General features: G+C 41.0%; 1 long non-coding RNA gene across 1 annotated transcript in view; it reads right to left on the bottom strand.

Annotated features, from left to right (window-relative positions):
* Window positions 1-6,905: 6,905 nt before the first annotated feature.
* Window positions 6,906-16,221, bottom strand: part of LOC125927857 (uncharacterized) — a 273,230-nt gene continuing 263,914 nt past the window's right edge. Inside the window, exon 5 of the long non-coding RNA XR_007459473.1 lies at window positions 6,906-7,082. This is a non-coding gene — a long non-coding RNA (uncharacterized LOC125927857). The remainder of the gene's footprint in view (window positions 7,083-16,221) is intronic.

Genomic DNA, 16,221 nt, shown 5'->3' with positions numbered 1-16,221 from the left:
AAAACAACATAGTATAGGCTACACTTATACTGAGTAATTTTTAAAAGATTGCTAATATATGATGTTGGCCAGTTAGTTTATAGTGTTGGGAAGATTGAAAACCGTTCCAATGTTTTTGGGTAAAAATCTAGTAATATTTGTTAAAACTAAAAATTTGCATAACTTTCACTAATTATTTCAGTTCTGGGAATCTATCCAATAGAAAGAAAAAGTATCGGAACTTACAAAATGTTTATTGTTGCAAATGGTTATTTTATGAGGAGACAAAACAAACAAATCCCAAGTAGAAATGATCTAAGAGCTATCAATACGGATAGCTGAACAAATACAGATAGCTGTGCCCATATTATGGAACACTATGCAGCTATTACGAAGGATCAGAATCAAAAGTTGTTGTTTTTAAGATTTATTTTATTCTGAGAAAGAGAGAGAGAGAACATGAGATGGGAAGAGCGGGGGATAGAGAGAGAATCCCAAGCAGGCTCCATGCTCCACACTCAGTGGGGAGCCTGACACAGGGCTTGACCCCATGACCTCAGGATCATGACCTGAGCTGCAATCACCATCTGGGCACTCAAACAAATGAGCCACCCAGGCGCCCCTCAAAAGGCTTCTTTAAACTTTATTTACTTATTTAAGTAATCCCTACACACAACGTGGGGCTCGAACTCACGACCCCAAGATCAAGAGTCCCAAGCTCCTCTGACTGAGCCAGCCAGGGCCTTGGAATCAAACATTGACATGTAAGGAAAATGGCCATGCCATGTGAAAAGAGGCACGTCACTCAATAAAATGTAGAGTGTGAGCCCATCTTTAAAAGACACATTACTGGGGCGCCTGGGTGGCTCAGTTGGTTGGGCGGCCGACTTCGGCTCAGGTCATGATCTCACGTTCCGTGAGTTCGAGCCCCGCGTCGGGCTCTGTGCTGATAGCTCAGAGCCAGGAACCTGTTTCAGATTCTGTGTCTCCCTCTCTCTGACCCTCCCCCGTTCATGCTCTGTCTCTCTCTGTCTCAAAAATAAATAAATGTTAAAAAAAATTTTTTTTAATAAAAAAATAAAAAAAAAATAAAAGACACATCATTAGGGGCAACTGGGTGGCTCAGTTGGTTCAGTGGCCGACTTCGTCTAGGGTCATGATCTCGCAGTTTGGGAGTTTGAGCCCCACATTAGGCTCTGTGCTGACAGCTCAGAGCCTGAAGCCTGCTTTGGATTCTGTGTCTCCCTCTCTCTCTGCTCCTCCCCTAGTTGTGCTCTATCTCTCTCTGTCTCTCAAAAATAAATACAAGTTTTAAAAAACTAAAAAAAAAAAGACATATTATCAGCATGTATTTTGTATCAGCACAGAAGAGAGTACAAACACACACACACCAATGTGTAAGTGGAAATTCCATCCTTCCAGGGTGGCATTAGAGAGGTAGAGAGGGGGCTATCTATTAATTTTACTTTAGACAGTTCTGTGTTGCATTAATGGTTCCAAAAGCCAAGTATTCATTTTTTAAAAAGGATTTTTAAAAGGATAAAACTGTCTCTGAAACTTTCAATTAAAAATGTTTTTAAACATTAAAACAGAGAGGAAAGGTAGTTGGTCTTATAACCCTTCTGCCCAATTTTCATTTGTTCTCTGCCTCCAGGAAAATGCCTTGTGTGGAACATTAAATGTGCAAGTCTCTTGGCATTAATCCAGTCGGAGCTTGCCCCAGTGAAAGTTAATACGGGCTGCTTAACAAAGCATAATTAAATGCACCAAACAACTAAAATATCCATATAATTACCACAAAGCTGAAATAATTGCATACACCCTTGCACTGGGGTATGGTATTGCCCCTACAGAAGCACAAAGAGAGCTTGAATGGGACAGTCTTCCCAGCTCTTTGATTCAGCTAATATTACCTGATTAATCTGCAGATTGCCACTGGAAAAAATAATCTTCTGTTAAATACTGTTGTCAAAACAGAATCAAGTTATTAAATTCGCAGTGGAAGCAGTCATTCCATACTTTGAGAAAAAGAAAAAAAAAACCCAAAATTCCAAATTATAATAAAATATTTCTCCCCTAGCTAGATGAGTCTTATGGGTAGATTATTTATTGAGATGTTTTTATTTTATTTTTAGACTATTTTATAGCACACTTTTAGGTTCATAGCAAAATTGAAAGGAGGTACAGAGATTTCACACATACTCCATATGCTAACATATGTATAGCCTTCCCCCATTATCCACATCCCCACCAGAGTGGAACATTTGCAATAATCAAGGAACCTATACTGACAAATCATTATCATCAAAGTCCCTAATTTACATGAGTGCTCCGTCTTGGTGTAGTACATTCTATGGAGTTGGACAAATGCATAATGACACATATCCATCATGATAGTATCACATAGACTAATTTCACTTCCCTAAAAATCCTCTGTACTCTACCTATTCATCCCTTCCTCCCTCCCTCTCCTCTAATCCCTGGCAACCACTGATGTTTCTAATGTCTCCACAGTTTTGCCTTTTCCTGAAGGTCATATAATCACAACCATAAAGTATACAGTCTTTTCAGATTGGCTTCCTTCACTTACAAATAGGCTCTTAAGTTTCTTGTGTGTCTTTTTTTGACTTGATAGCACATTTCATTTCATGCTGAATAATATTCCATTGTGTGGATGTACCACAGTTTATTAATCCATTCACCTACTGAAGCACATCTTGGCTCTTTCCAAGTTTTGGCAATTATGAATAAAGCTGCTGTCAACATCCACGTGCAGGTTTCTGTGTACACATAAGTTTAACTTTTTTCAGAAAATACTAAGGGGAACAATTGATGGATCGTATGGAGTGTTGTAAGAAACCACCAAACTATCTTCTGAAGCAGCTGTGCCATTTTGTATTTCTACCAGCAAAGTTTCCTGTTGCTCCACATCCGTGGTAGTATTTGGGGTGGTCAGTGTCCTGGATTTTGGCCATTCTAGTGGTGTTAGTGGTATCTCATTTTTTCAATTTCCATTTCCAAATGTTGTTCATTTTGCAAAAACAAAACAAAACAAAAACACCAAACCTCAAAACAGACTCAAAGATCTCTGATGGGAACAAGGTCATACAAACTGTGGTAACCTATGTTATGGGCTGAATTGTGCCTCCTCTACCCCGACCCAAAATCATGGGTTAAAAGTCCTACACCTACTACATCCCTCATGTCATGTGATTTTCATACATTTTTCCCCCTTAATTCTTCTAATAAGTCACTGAATCTGGTAGGATGACCATCCTCATTTTATTTTTATTTATTTATTTTTAAAAAAATTTTTTAACGTTTATTTATTTTTGAGACAGAGAGAGACAGAGTATGAACAGGGGAGGGGCAGAGAGAGAGGGAGACACAGAATCTGAAATGGGCTCCAGGCTCTGAGCTGTCAGCACAGAGCCCGACGCGGGGCTCGAACTCACGGACCGTGAGATCATGACCTGAGCTGAAGGGGGACGCTTAACCGACTGAGCCACCCAGGTGCCCCGACCATCCTCATTTTAAAGAGCCTGGGTGGCTCAGTCAGTTAAATGTCCAACTCTTGATTTTAGCTCAGGTCATGATCTCACTGTACGTGAGTTCGAGCTTCACGTTGGGCTATCCACTGACAACACGGAGCCTGGTTGGGATTCTCTCTCTCCCCCTCTCTCTCTGCCCTTCCCCTGCACACTTTATCTTTCCCTCTCTGAATGAATGAATGAATGAATGAATGAATGAATTAACTAATTAACGAAGCTTTAAAGATGGAGAAAGTGAGTCTCAGAGGCATTAAGTATATATTTTCCAAGGTCAGGCCAATAATAAATAAGAAAGTCAAGCTGTGGACATAGTTCTGCAGATTCCAAATCCTTAACTACCATGAATGTTTCCCTCTGTGTTACTGAGTAATGTCAACCAGCTTAAAAGCTCCACGTTCTAAATGACTTTCCAGAACTCAGAATAATACATAGTTTTTCTGTACTAAGAAACATGAAATACACAATTTCTAACAAAAATCCAATTGCATAAAACTTTGAGTTCCCTTGCTCAAACTTCCCCAGCAATGGATGTCAATAGTTTCTATATCTTCATTTACAAACATGCCCCTAAGAAATTATATCAATTTTGAGAACCTAAACCTGTGTCTGTGTGTGCTCATGTGCACGGCCATGCGCTCCATCCCTCAGAGGGCATTCTGGGCTTCATCTCACTTGGCCCCAGGGTCATCTATAAACTGCACTGCAGGGGAGAATATCATGCCCACTCTTTTTTTTTAAGGAACTGAATTTACAACTCCATTTGTAACACCTATCTGCACACAACAATTGGCGACTTACACTCTGGTCATTAAAGCAGATCAAACGATGAAGGACAGCAAATCACTGGGGTCCACATTATCATTCATCCTAGCAGATATCAGCACCTACTCCTGTGTCTCAAATGAGACAATAGTTTCCAGGATTTCGACTATGCACATAAAATGGGTCCTTAATTGGGATGCCTTCAAATACCCCCAGCAATTTAATGAGTCCTGGGGCACTGCTGGAACTGTGATAAGAACGAGCACTCAGATGATTAAAGTTACAGTTGAGATGTCTGGAAAAGCAGTCAGTAATTCACAGTGTATCACTGAAGACACGTTTCTCTCCATTTCAAACCAAAACAATGGCATGGGTACTTTCAGAAATTCAAGGTCACCTGAAAATAATGCAAGACCCCAGAGATGAGTCCTGGGTTCTCATCTTTTTTTCAGTATGAGTTCCCCTTGAGTTAATCACTCAGTGCCATGGTTTACGGCGCCAAGGTACCCTACAGTATCGTAAGACAGGCTGTGTCATTTTCTCCTTGATACTCCCACTTTTTAATGAGTGCTTGGACTTCTTTCTCCTCTGGGAAACCTCTTGATGTCAATGTTGGGATCCAAAGAGATCTTGGGTCCTCCTCACTTCTCACTCCAAACTCTACCTTGATAACTCCTTCTATTCTAGTGACTTAAAAACGATATATACTCCAAATCTTCCAAATATGGCACTAATCCCACTCATTTGAGTGTCAGGTTCATACAGTCAACTGCCTACCAAACATCTGACTTTACCCAAGTGCCTTCCTAACATCTTAAATATCATACCTACAGCTTAATTTGCCTTCTTCTCCCTTAGGCACAATATTTGCTCCTACTCCTACTTCTGCTGTCTCATTAAATGTTACCTGCACCCATGTAGAACCTTCCAAAATGAAAGGTGAGAGCCACAATTAATCCACAAGGTACATTGACTGTCCCGCCTCATATCTCATAGATCCACCCTGTTCTCTTCACTCCCATGGCCATTATTCTCACCCAAAGCTTCCTTCATTTCTCACCTGCAACAGCCCCTAACTGATGTTCCTCTCCTGTCTCCTTCCACTGCAATCCATTCTCCACACTGCAGGGAGAGTTATCTTTCTAAATGGAAAATTTGATCCACTTCAATGGTTCCCAATTGTCCTTAGAGTAAAAGCTAAACTCCTTAACTTGCCTTAACAGAGCCCTAAGTTATCTGGTCCTTACTTATCTCTAGGTTCATTGACTGTGGCTTTCCCCCATCATCATCAATAAACTCAAATAGGTGTGCACACACACACACATACACACACAATGATCCACTTTCTGTTCCAAGAATACATAATTCCCTTTACCTCCAAGCCTTTACCTCTAAGCCATTTCCTCTACTTGTAAGAACCTGGTCTTAATCATATTTATATCTTCCTCCCTACTCCTTGGCGTCGATCAAAATCCCAAAGCCTTAAGATTCTTAATAAATTTAAGTAAATGAAATCTTATGATTTCTTCGTATAACTTTTTACCCTCCATCATCTTCTTTCTTACCATTATTCTCCCCCACTTCCATTGTTAGGCTCACATGATTTATGTTGTTTTAATAATCTCATGGTTTACTGAATCAGTGCCTTTATCATAAGCCTTTTTAGAACTAAAGATGGAATAAAGGCAATCATAAAATTAAAACAAATACAGCTATTAGCAAACACAGGTACCATCCACCTACATATTTGTGCTTTCTGAAATGCTGAAGACCGTTAACACGTGATGAAAAAGTCATCATATATTTATGGCAATATGAGTTGCCCGTCTATCCAATAAGCCTGGAACAGGAAGGCCTTTCAGTAATATTGATCTAGGAGAATAAAAGGAGCGTGTCATTGTTTTATGGTAATAGTTTACAACAGCTTCACAGTGATTAATAATTGCATTCATAGAACTCCTGCCCTCTAAGAGATAGGTCCTGTTTACATTTCGCCTGTCACTCACCAGGAGGCTGAGAGTCTTGCTGAAGGTCAAGGCTGGGCGTAAACCTTGTCTGTGCAGCCTTTCCTATCACCGCTAAGCAGGAATGATACCTCCCTCCCATGTTTCATCTTTTCCCTGCTCCTATCCTGGCATTATGCCGCAGTTAGATTTAAGACCCTGGGTCTCTGACAGACTTAAGAATCTGTAAGAATAAGAACTTCATTCCCCTAGAAAAGTACATGGTATACAAGGAGGGAGAGTGTGAGAGAGCAGAAAAAAAGGGACAAAGGGACAAGTGGGGAACAACAAAGGGAAAGAGGGAGAGCAAGAGAAGAACAGAGAGAAGCAAGACCTATTCACTATTGAGACACACACACACACACACACACACACACACACTTTCCCAAATTGACAGTATTAACAGCTCCAGGGCAGAATAACGCAACATTTAGGTGAAATTATGGCTTCAAGAAGCATATTCTCAGCATTCTTAGATAATTCAGACACTTGTTTACGTTTTTATTATCTCTCTTTTCCACTAGACCAGCACTGCCCTAAAGAACTTTCTTCAGTGATGGAAATGTCCTATCTATCTATATAGTCCAATAGGAGCACCTCTAGCCACATGTGACTAGTAACCACTTGAAATGTGGTACTGAATTTTTAATTTAATTTCATTTAAATTCATTTACGTGTAAATGTAAATAGCCACCTGAGGCTCATGGCAGCCATATTTGTCAGCATGGGTGGAGATTATACTCTCTGGACAGGTAGGGGCTTTGTCCATTTTGTGCCCCAGAGATGTCTGTGGAATGAAATAGGAGGAAATAAGATTTAGATGAATAACAATTTAATCAACTGAGGTGTTTCCCCATTAAGCAATATTGAACATTACTACCTAAGCTATAATAATCATGGAGAGTAGTAAGTACCATTTAATGAGCACCTTCTATGTGCCAAGCCCTGCGCTAAGAGCTCTACAATCATCATCTCATATCCACTCAGTAACCTTGTGGGATGGATGTAATTATTTTTCTCATTTCACAGATGTGGCAACTAAACACAAAGAGGCTCATAACTAGCCCAAGATCACATAGCTAGCAAGACAGAACAGTAGGATTCACATTCAAACAATCGTCCTGCCGAGGCCAAACTGTTAACCCCCTATAGCCAAGGTTTGCTTCTGGCATCATTTGATCCCTGGGGGATGCTTCCCAGAGGGTCTTTCTTCTCTGCTCTCCAAGCACCGTTGCCTACAGAAGATGGCACTGGAGGCACGGAATGATGGCAGGCAGAGGCCTGTGGGACACAGCTCTGTCACCATCTGCACATGCCCTGTCTTTGGTGCTGTGTGGGCTGAGAGACAGAGGGGAGGTGTCTAACCCAGTGGGCTGAACAGGGAAGGTTTCCAAGGCAGGTGATACCAGTGAGCTGAATCTTGGAAGGTGACCAAGAAGTATCTAGTTTATAGGGTCAGGAAATCCTTCCACGTGAAGGTGGTCACACCAGCCAGAAGGTACAGTGCCCTGCTTGGCAGCACACCAAGATGCCAAGAGGTAGACACATAAACGAATGGTCTTTGGCCAGGGTGAGTGAGACTGTCTCCTTGTGTCTCCACAGTCTCACTGATAATAGTACCTAACTGTAAAAAAAAAAAAAATCAGAAGCATGCCACAGAGTTAATCAGAACACACCTAATGCTCCATTTGTCAGCTACCTTTATTTCTAATGTTGATAATCCCCACAATCATTAATTATTATTATTTCACATCCACAGAAAGCTTTGTGTAAGATCTATTCTTAGGCCCCTCCATACATAGTCATTTGCTTCAAAACAAAAGAAAGAAAAGAAAAAGATAACAATATGCACAGTTTGAGCAAAACTAGCAAGTATCTGTGTTAGTTGAAGGAGCACCATGTTGAATCTGAAGAGGTGGGCTTGAGGAAAGAAGGGCAGGAATGGGGTGGTTGAGATTCTCCAGGGTGGGGGATCCTGGGAGGAGGACGGAAAATACTCCGTCTGCTTATAACAGCTCCCACCAAGTCTTGCTGACTTAAACTAAGCCTATGTTTCTCATTGACACTCTCTGCCTGGATATTTGAGTTTGTGGCCCCTGTTGTTTAAGGGATATAAAGAATAAGACCAGATCAATATTTCAGGGGTTACATTTATTTCTGATCTATTTATTACTCATTCCCCTGCCACCTTGGGTCCAGGAAGGATTAAATCGGCTCATCCTGACAAACACAATACAACAAAATAAAATAGGTGTATTTATCTTGTTAATAGGGGATAAAATGGAAGAAGTGAAAGTGGGGGCAGGAAACATAGTGATGCCAGGAATTCCATTAATATGAACACACAAGACCCTCTCTGTTCACTATGTGAGAGCCAAAAAAGTTTTGTCTGGATTTTCCTACTAATCAACACAGAGGGGAATCTTATCATTAATTTACACAATACCTATATTACGAAGATGAACCAATGATTCAATTTTATCATAATTATTCAAACAAGAAGCAGAAGGAAATTTTGCTGTGTAACAAATATGACAGCCACTATCACCTGAGAACTCAGGCTACACCTGATTGCATCGTTGTGTGTAAGGAGAGCCTCACAATACACGATGCAGGCACTCACTAACATATCCCTCGTATCATGGATGAGAAAATGTGCTTACCAGAGTCAAGAGAAATGCTGTAGTTAAGAAGCAGAGTTGGGGTTTGGACCCAGGGCAGTCTGATAACATGGTGGCATTTGCATTTTTAGCCCCTGTGCTTTCTGTTACTTGAAATGTAAGTACCCAGGACACATCCTCACAGTGGCACAGAGGACATTTCTATTTCTTGCCACATCCTTGGACATGGGGTCCTTGTATTACCCCAAACTACAATCTAATAAAAGGAGTTCTAGGAAGGAACTAATGCAATCCAATGCACGCACCAAATCTCTGCTGACCTAGCACCCTTAGCGCTCACTTTTCCAATAGCTGGAGGAATGGATAGAAAACACAGCTTTCTCAAAATCCTTCTGAAATACTGCTTCTCATACTCACCTTCTTTCTGATTCAGGGGGCAGTGAGGCCAAGCCACCTTCATCATTAGCAAGAACCTGATAGGAACCACATTATGTGGCTAATTAAGTATGGGTTCCCATGTACTCTTCCTTTCCTGTATGCTTGAATTTAAATCATGTAGAATCACTCTTAAACGACACTAGAATTCTGTATTAGAAATTTAACCCACTGTTAATGCTGGACACCGAAAGATGGGAGGACTTTTCCTCTTCATGCTACTCATCCATGGACCAGCACACATCATAAGGCTCTGTGTGCAGTCAAAGGGGGAATAAATCCTCTGATTCAGCTAACGGAAAGGAGGAAGCTGTTTACAAGAAAATAAAACCACTCTGCTCTTAGTCACCGTCAACAGAAAACAAATGTTACCTAGAGCCTTTAACAACACCTAACCATATGCCCGCCCTCCAAAGAAGCTCACAACCTGGAATGTTCTACCCCAAAACAAAACCACTGCAAGTCCTGAAAAAATAATTGTTACATTTCAGGCCTTTGAAGTGTCAAACGCTCCACAGAAGGCAATAGGGGCAGACATGACAAATGAACATGGTTTCTTTATGAATGGCTTGATGACAGAATAATTTAATTCTGAGACTTTAATGTACAACCATCTAGTGAAGCTATTGTATTTTATACGCTGCATTTTACCTCTGCAAAAGCTTTTTTTTCCTCTCTTATGACATTCATGCAGGGTTGTAAGGATGCTTTACCCTTCTGATTCCAGGCCTGCACAACATACAGTATACTTGCAATGACAGAAATATAGGACTTTACATCTTTCTATCCTAACAATGCCTCCCTACCTTCTCTTTCATTGTGGTTTCATATAAAACCATCCACACATCTGCTGAAATTAGTTTATGGAAATGTATGTCTTTTTTTCCACTCTCATTAAATCTTTATCAAATTTAAAATGACTGTAAATGGCTGCTTTCTCTGCACTCAAAATTAAATATGTTACATAGAGCCAGTACAAAAATAGAGGCTACAAATGTACTTTGCATTTGGGAAACAGGTAATACGATGAAAAGGCTGAAGGCACACACATGCACACATGCACACACACACTGCAGAATGCATCCGATGTGAGCATATATGCTTAATTTTTTTTTAATGATAGCCCAAATAACAGCACTGTGAGTACACAGCAAAGCCTCTCAACGGGGGTGATTTTTGTCCGCCAGGTGACATCTGGTTTTCACAAGTAAAGGGAGGGCTACTGGTTAGAAAATCCAGGAGCTGTGCAACATTTTCCAATGCACAGGAATGTATCCACCCAAACAACATCATCAGGCCTAAGATGTCAAAAGTGCCACGGTTGAGAAACCCTGATCAGATGTACCTTATAAAAAAATTATTCAGAGAAAGTGTATTGAGTTAGGGAAATAACTTTGCAACCAGAATACAATACTCCTCCAACGACGGTGCTTAAATTGGGAGAGGGACTGGGGCAGGGGATTGGGGTGGGGGACACCTAGTATTGTCGGTAATATCTTGTTATGGTAGCAGAGATGACCAATTAACTCACAGGAGGGTGACAAAAATGTGTAAAGCCATCCTCCTGAATGAGCCCTATCACTTGGGTTCCCTCTGTGATCGGATGGCTGCCTTTTCTCCTTCCTGAAATTAAAAAGAACGGATGTTCTCTTCACCGTCATCTTTCAGAATGATGAATAAAAGGTTTAATTTACTGACTGCTAAAAATAAAAGCCTTCCCATAACTCTTAAGAGTCATTTGGTATAGCATAAAGGCTGGTTTAGAAATCTGGATTATGAATTCTAATTTTCACGCTCGGTATTAGCAAACTTTAGGTGTAAATAAATATGTGATTTGTCCATGCATGTAGAGATGTACAATACACATGCACATTCAAGGGGCTACACACAGAATTAGCACATGGTCCAAAAAATGGGCGCTTTTTCCCTGATAGACAACCACAGCCAAGGATTCTGGCGACTGCTGCCTGCACATTAAAATGATTGAAAGTCAATACTAGGTTCCAGAATGTGCTGTCAGTCCATTCAACGCCTACCAAATTTTTATAACATATAATTCATATAACTCCCATTTCTGCATAGTCCAATTAACTTCAAACAGGTATATAATTGTTGGTCTTGAGGGATCTGTTAGGCCATTATTACTAAATTATCCACTAGATAGCAAGATGACATTTCCAAATCCATTTCACTGATTGCCACAGGTTCCAAACCAGGCCTTTCTGGCAGACTATATAACTCTACTGTACAAGAAATCTGTTAGACAATCTGTCACATAAACACAGATAGGAAATGTACATAATGTAATGCTTGAAGGAAAAAAAGTCCAATAGACCATGAACTTTTAATGAATGAATTTTAACAGTTTGCAATCTGGTGCACAGTTTTCAAAGTTTTCCTGTTGAAAAGGAATGTGATTCGCGTTTTATGTTTTCCTAGACTTGATTTAATTAAAATGACAAAGAGTGAAAATACATTTTTCACTCCCGGAAAAAGAAAATCACAGGAAAAAAACAAACCCTTACTTATTAGTATTCTAGGCAGGGGCTGTGTGCCTCCCAGTTTGGCAATGGTTTGGGAAATCGGGACACTTTTAGCTCTCATTAAACTCTCTTCCAGCATGTGCTGTTTCAAAGTAGCACAGGTAAAGTAATCATGATTCCATCATGATGCCTGTCTGTTTAGTTTTCCTTCAGCCCTTACCACATTCCAGACTTTAAGTATAGTTAGGATATTATATATAGTAAGTATAAGTAGCTTTGTACAGTAAACATAACTAGCAAGAATAAGTGATGCTAAAAAGCAGACATTCTTATCCCTCTTTTACATATCAGGCCAACTAAGTCTCCCTAACCTTAAGTAATTGGCCATCATTCCCTCCCAGCTCTACTCCCACAGTGTGCCTCACTCACCACTGGAACAGAGAAGGCATTAATACATAGCTGCCAAGTAAAGAAAGTATTCCAAAATGCTCCTAGGTTACTAGTGTGCCTCTCCCATAAGAATTTTTTTTTTTTAGTTTTTAAAATGTATCATTTTATAAAAACAATACAGTTTAAGCCAAATTCCCCGATTCTTTGAAATTATTCATCTGGGAATCTTTAACCTTTTGACAAATAGTCCAGAAACCACAAATATTTTTTAAGCATTACTATGGGTAAGATGCTGTATTCGCTAATAAGGATGATGAATCAAATGAGCCTTACCTTCAAAGAGCTCAGAAGCTGATTTGATAGGCTGGCAGGATATTTCCAATGCTCTGGGCTTTCCTGGCCCCCACCAGAATGCTTTGTTCATCTCAGTCTACACATACTCTCATGTGGTACTGACTATGATAATGGGTTAAATCACATCCAGACTGTTGATGTCAATGCTACAGCCCCAGCCCAGAGAGAGTTTTTCCCTGATGTATAAACACAATAAACACAATGGTTAACCAGATAGCTCTGTGTGATATCCCATAAGCCCCTGAATGATTACCCAGAAAATCCCACACCAAATTCATCATTTCTGATGGCTCATATTTCTTGTTCTCACTTTCTCTGTTGATGCACCTCCAGCCACCCCATCACCTGAAGGTGGAACTCTGCAGGTCATTCCAAACCACTCTTCTTGCCCCTCACTCTCAGCAGCCTTGGCCATGAATGTCTCCCACATATGTCTACTGGAATCTTATCAGCCTGAAGTGTGTACCTTGGCTTCCTGACTTCTCCCCTGGCTTCAATCTCCCTCAGGTCCATTTTCCCCTCAGCCTCCAGAGAAACAGGTGGAAAATGATAATCCAGTTATCCTTTCTTCTGCTTCATGTGAGGGGCACCTGGGTGGCTCAGTCAGTTGAGCGGCCGACTTCAGCTCAGGTCATGATCTCACAGTCTGTGAGTTTGAGCCCCGCATCGGGCTCTGTGCTGACACCTCAGAGCCTGGAGCCTGCTTAGGACTCTCTGTCTCTCTGTCTCTCTCTCTGTCTCTCTCTCTCTCTCTCTCTCTCTCTCTCTCTCTCTGCCCCTCCCTCGAGCACGCTCTGTCTCTGTCTCAGAAATAAATAAACATTAAAATTTTTTTTAAATAAATTAAAAAAAAACTTCATGCGAGTCCCCATTCCCACAAATGGCAAAGCCCCGGCTCATCAGATCATATGGGAACTGTCATTTTTTAGTATTCTGCTGGCTCTAACCCTGCATTTTACCCTTTAATAAAATTAAGGTAGTTTTTGTCCCTTCCCTGGCACTCCTCACATCCTTCATTTGCTCTGCACCACAGACCTATCTTTTTTCCTCTTTGACATTTTCCTCTTATTGTGCCTTCTGCCTGGGACATTGCTTTCTGAGCCCTTGAGTGCCTGCAACACACCATGCATTGTGTCTAGTACTGGGGGAAGCATGTTGAATAAAGAAGATGTCATCCTTGCTTTGTGGAGTTTACAATGTGCCTGGGGAAAGTGAAAAACCAAGGAAAGAAACGCACATTTGAGTTTAATTGTGGTCCACACTAAGATGAGAGACTGAGAGAGCAGAATACCTTCTTCACTTCACATGATACCTTGTGAGTATCTCTGCTACCAAGGACCAGTACATTATACATAATCTGTTTACGTATATGTTTCTACCACTACACCAGGAGTTTCTTAAGTGTCAACACTGTTCAAATAATCACTTTTGGTTCTAGCCAGATACATGGGCATTCAATAGCATTAACTGGATGGATGGATGGATGGATAGATGGATGGATGGGTGGATGGATAGATGGATGGATGGATGGATGACTGGATAGGTAGATGGATTGTTTGTTGGATGGATGGATGACGGATGACACAAATTAGAGAATGAATTAATAAATGAAGGAACATTTTCCCCTATCACTTCAGCTTTACAAATCACTGATTAAAATTGTGTCCTTGGTAACAAGTGTATCTTAGAGGCTCTCATCTACAAGCTTGTGAGGACGTCCTTTACCTGTGGGAGAGAAGTTACTGAGCACACTGGGCATTTTCAAGCATTGTTAAGGCTCCCGCTTACATCCTTGAGAGATTTTCAGAAAGGTCCTTGTGCACTAGAGAGTTTCTGGGGATAAATGCTTCACAAGGAAAAAGCAAAACAATGCAAAACCTCCTAAACAAGGCATACTTGACTAGGATGGGGGTGGGGAGGATGGAAAGATTAGCAGCAGAAGGAACCTTTTCATAAAGGAAGGAACATTTTTGTTTATTTCAGTTTTTCTCTCATTGTTGTAGTAGAAAGAAGTGGGGAGATGAGAAGGTAGGATGGGGGGATTTTGCAGGAGGAAAGGAAGAAAAGGAGGCCTTCACACTTCTTCTGAGTTGGACAGGGTTTGGCATAACATGAATACAACTTTCCTTGCTGTGGATAGAAGAACCAACAACGGCTTGCCCATATCTATGTGAAGACCACGTGACAAAATTCTGGGGAAATCCAGGGACTGAAAACTGGTTGACAGTTTCCTTTCTAATGAAATGTTAAAGCGCTATTTTCCTGTCCTGCAGAATTGCCAGGCTCTTGTTCCAAATACTGATGTTTGGAACCCATTTCAGAATCAGAAGCTCTGAGGGTGGGACTCAGGAATGTGTCTTTTTATTGGATTCCAATGTTTGAGAACCCCTGTGTTAAAAAATGCCCTCCCAGCCATGTCTACCTAATGAAGCAGGGTGGGTATGTGAAAACACATCATGGAAACAAAGCTTGAATTGTTGGGAACTTCAAAGACAAAAGGAGACTCGTTTTTCAATAACTTCTGCATATCAAAAAAAAAAAAAAAAGGATTCACTAAGAGGGTTTCTAGGGGGAAAACAGAAGAGTATTCATTTCTAACTATAAATATGAATATTCAATCACTCTCCTTTAAATGCTACCTCTTAAAGCACTAAAGTGCCACACAGGAAAACTTCTGAGAGGCTACCACTAAAGTCAACCCCTGTCCCCTGCTCTCCCACCCAGATGTTTCACGGTAGGACAGCATTAACTGTTTCTATCACTTGGCAGTTTGTGAGAGCAGTCTGGTAGATAATTAGCCTTAAGGAACCAAAGAACTTGTAGACCAAGCCTGTGAATTGCTTGGCCAATTTTTGAAAGTTGTTCTGCAAACATGTGAAATTGTCAGCAGATAGGATCTTTCTAGGAATTAACCCTATTGACAGAGAGTCACCCTACTGGTAATATATGATCCACACCTGCCCACCAGTGGCTGAATCAAGAGTATGTATCAAGACTCCCTTCCCTAGTCTTGGAGCGAGACAGAGCTTTGAGTCCATCTTTCTCCAGGGGTCAAAGCTATGAAATGTAAAACTGGGGCTGCATTCTTGCTATGTAAGACAGGCAGTCAGAAATGAAAGAAAATGAAGCTGACAAGCACAGAATTGGAGAGAGAGAGTCCAGCACAGGACTGTAAGGAAGCGGCATACACAGGAGACAACCAGCTCCCTCAGGACTTCTGAGTCCTATTTATTTCCCACTTACGCTCTCTCTTCCCCTTCTTCCTTCAGAATCCTGGCTCACTCGCAAGACATGTCATCAGACTTTATTAAACCTATCCCACCTTATGGCTATCATCCACTCAACCCCAGTCATCCCCCCTCACTGACATGGCTGCCACCCACTCAACCCCAGTCATCCCCCCTCAGTGACATTAGCAGTTGGCTTAGTGCCTCTGAGCCACCACGACTGGTCACCATCCAACATTCTGGCCTCCCATGTCTTTCCCATCATTAATTCTAATTAATATCCTCTACTCTGCCTCAGTCACATACTGAATGGACCTACCCGTGACCTTCTTACCACCTCTGAAACCTAAGGATCTCAGGTTCTGAGTGTTACTTTCTATCTTTCTAGGTCATTCATTCTGCTCATTACCACACTT

Source organism: Panthera uncia, chromosome E3 (assembly GCF_023721935.1).
Source record: "Panthera uncia isolate 11264 chromosome E3, Puncia_PCG_1.0, whole genome shotgun sequence".
NCBI classification, from domain to species: Eukaryota; Metazoa; Chordata; class Mammalia; order Carnivora; family Felidae; genus Panthera; species Panthera uncia.
The sequence above is the reverse complement of the archived record's forward strand: the minus strand, read 5'-3'. Positions and strand labels throughout refer to the sequence as shown.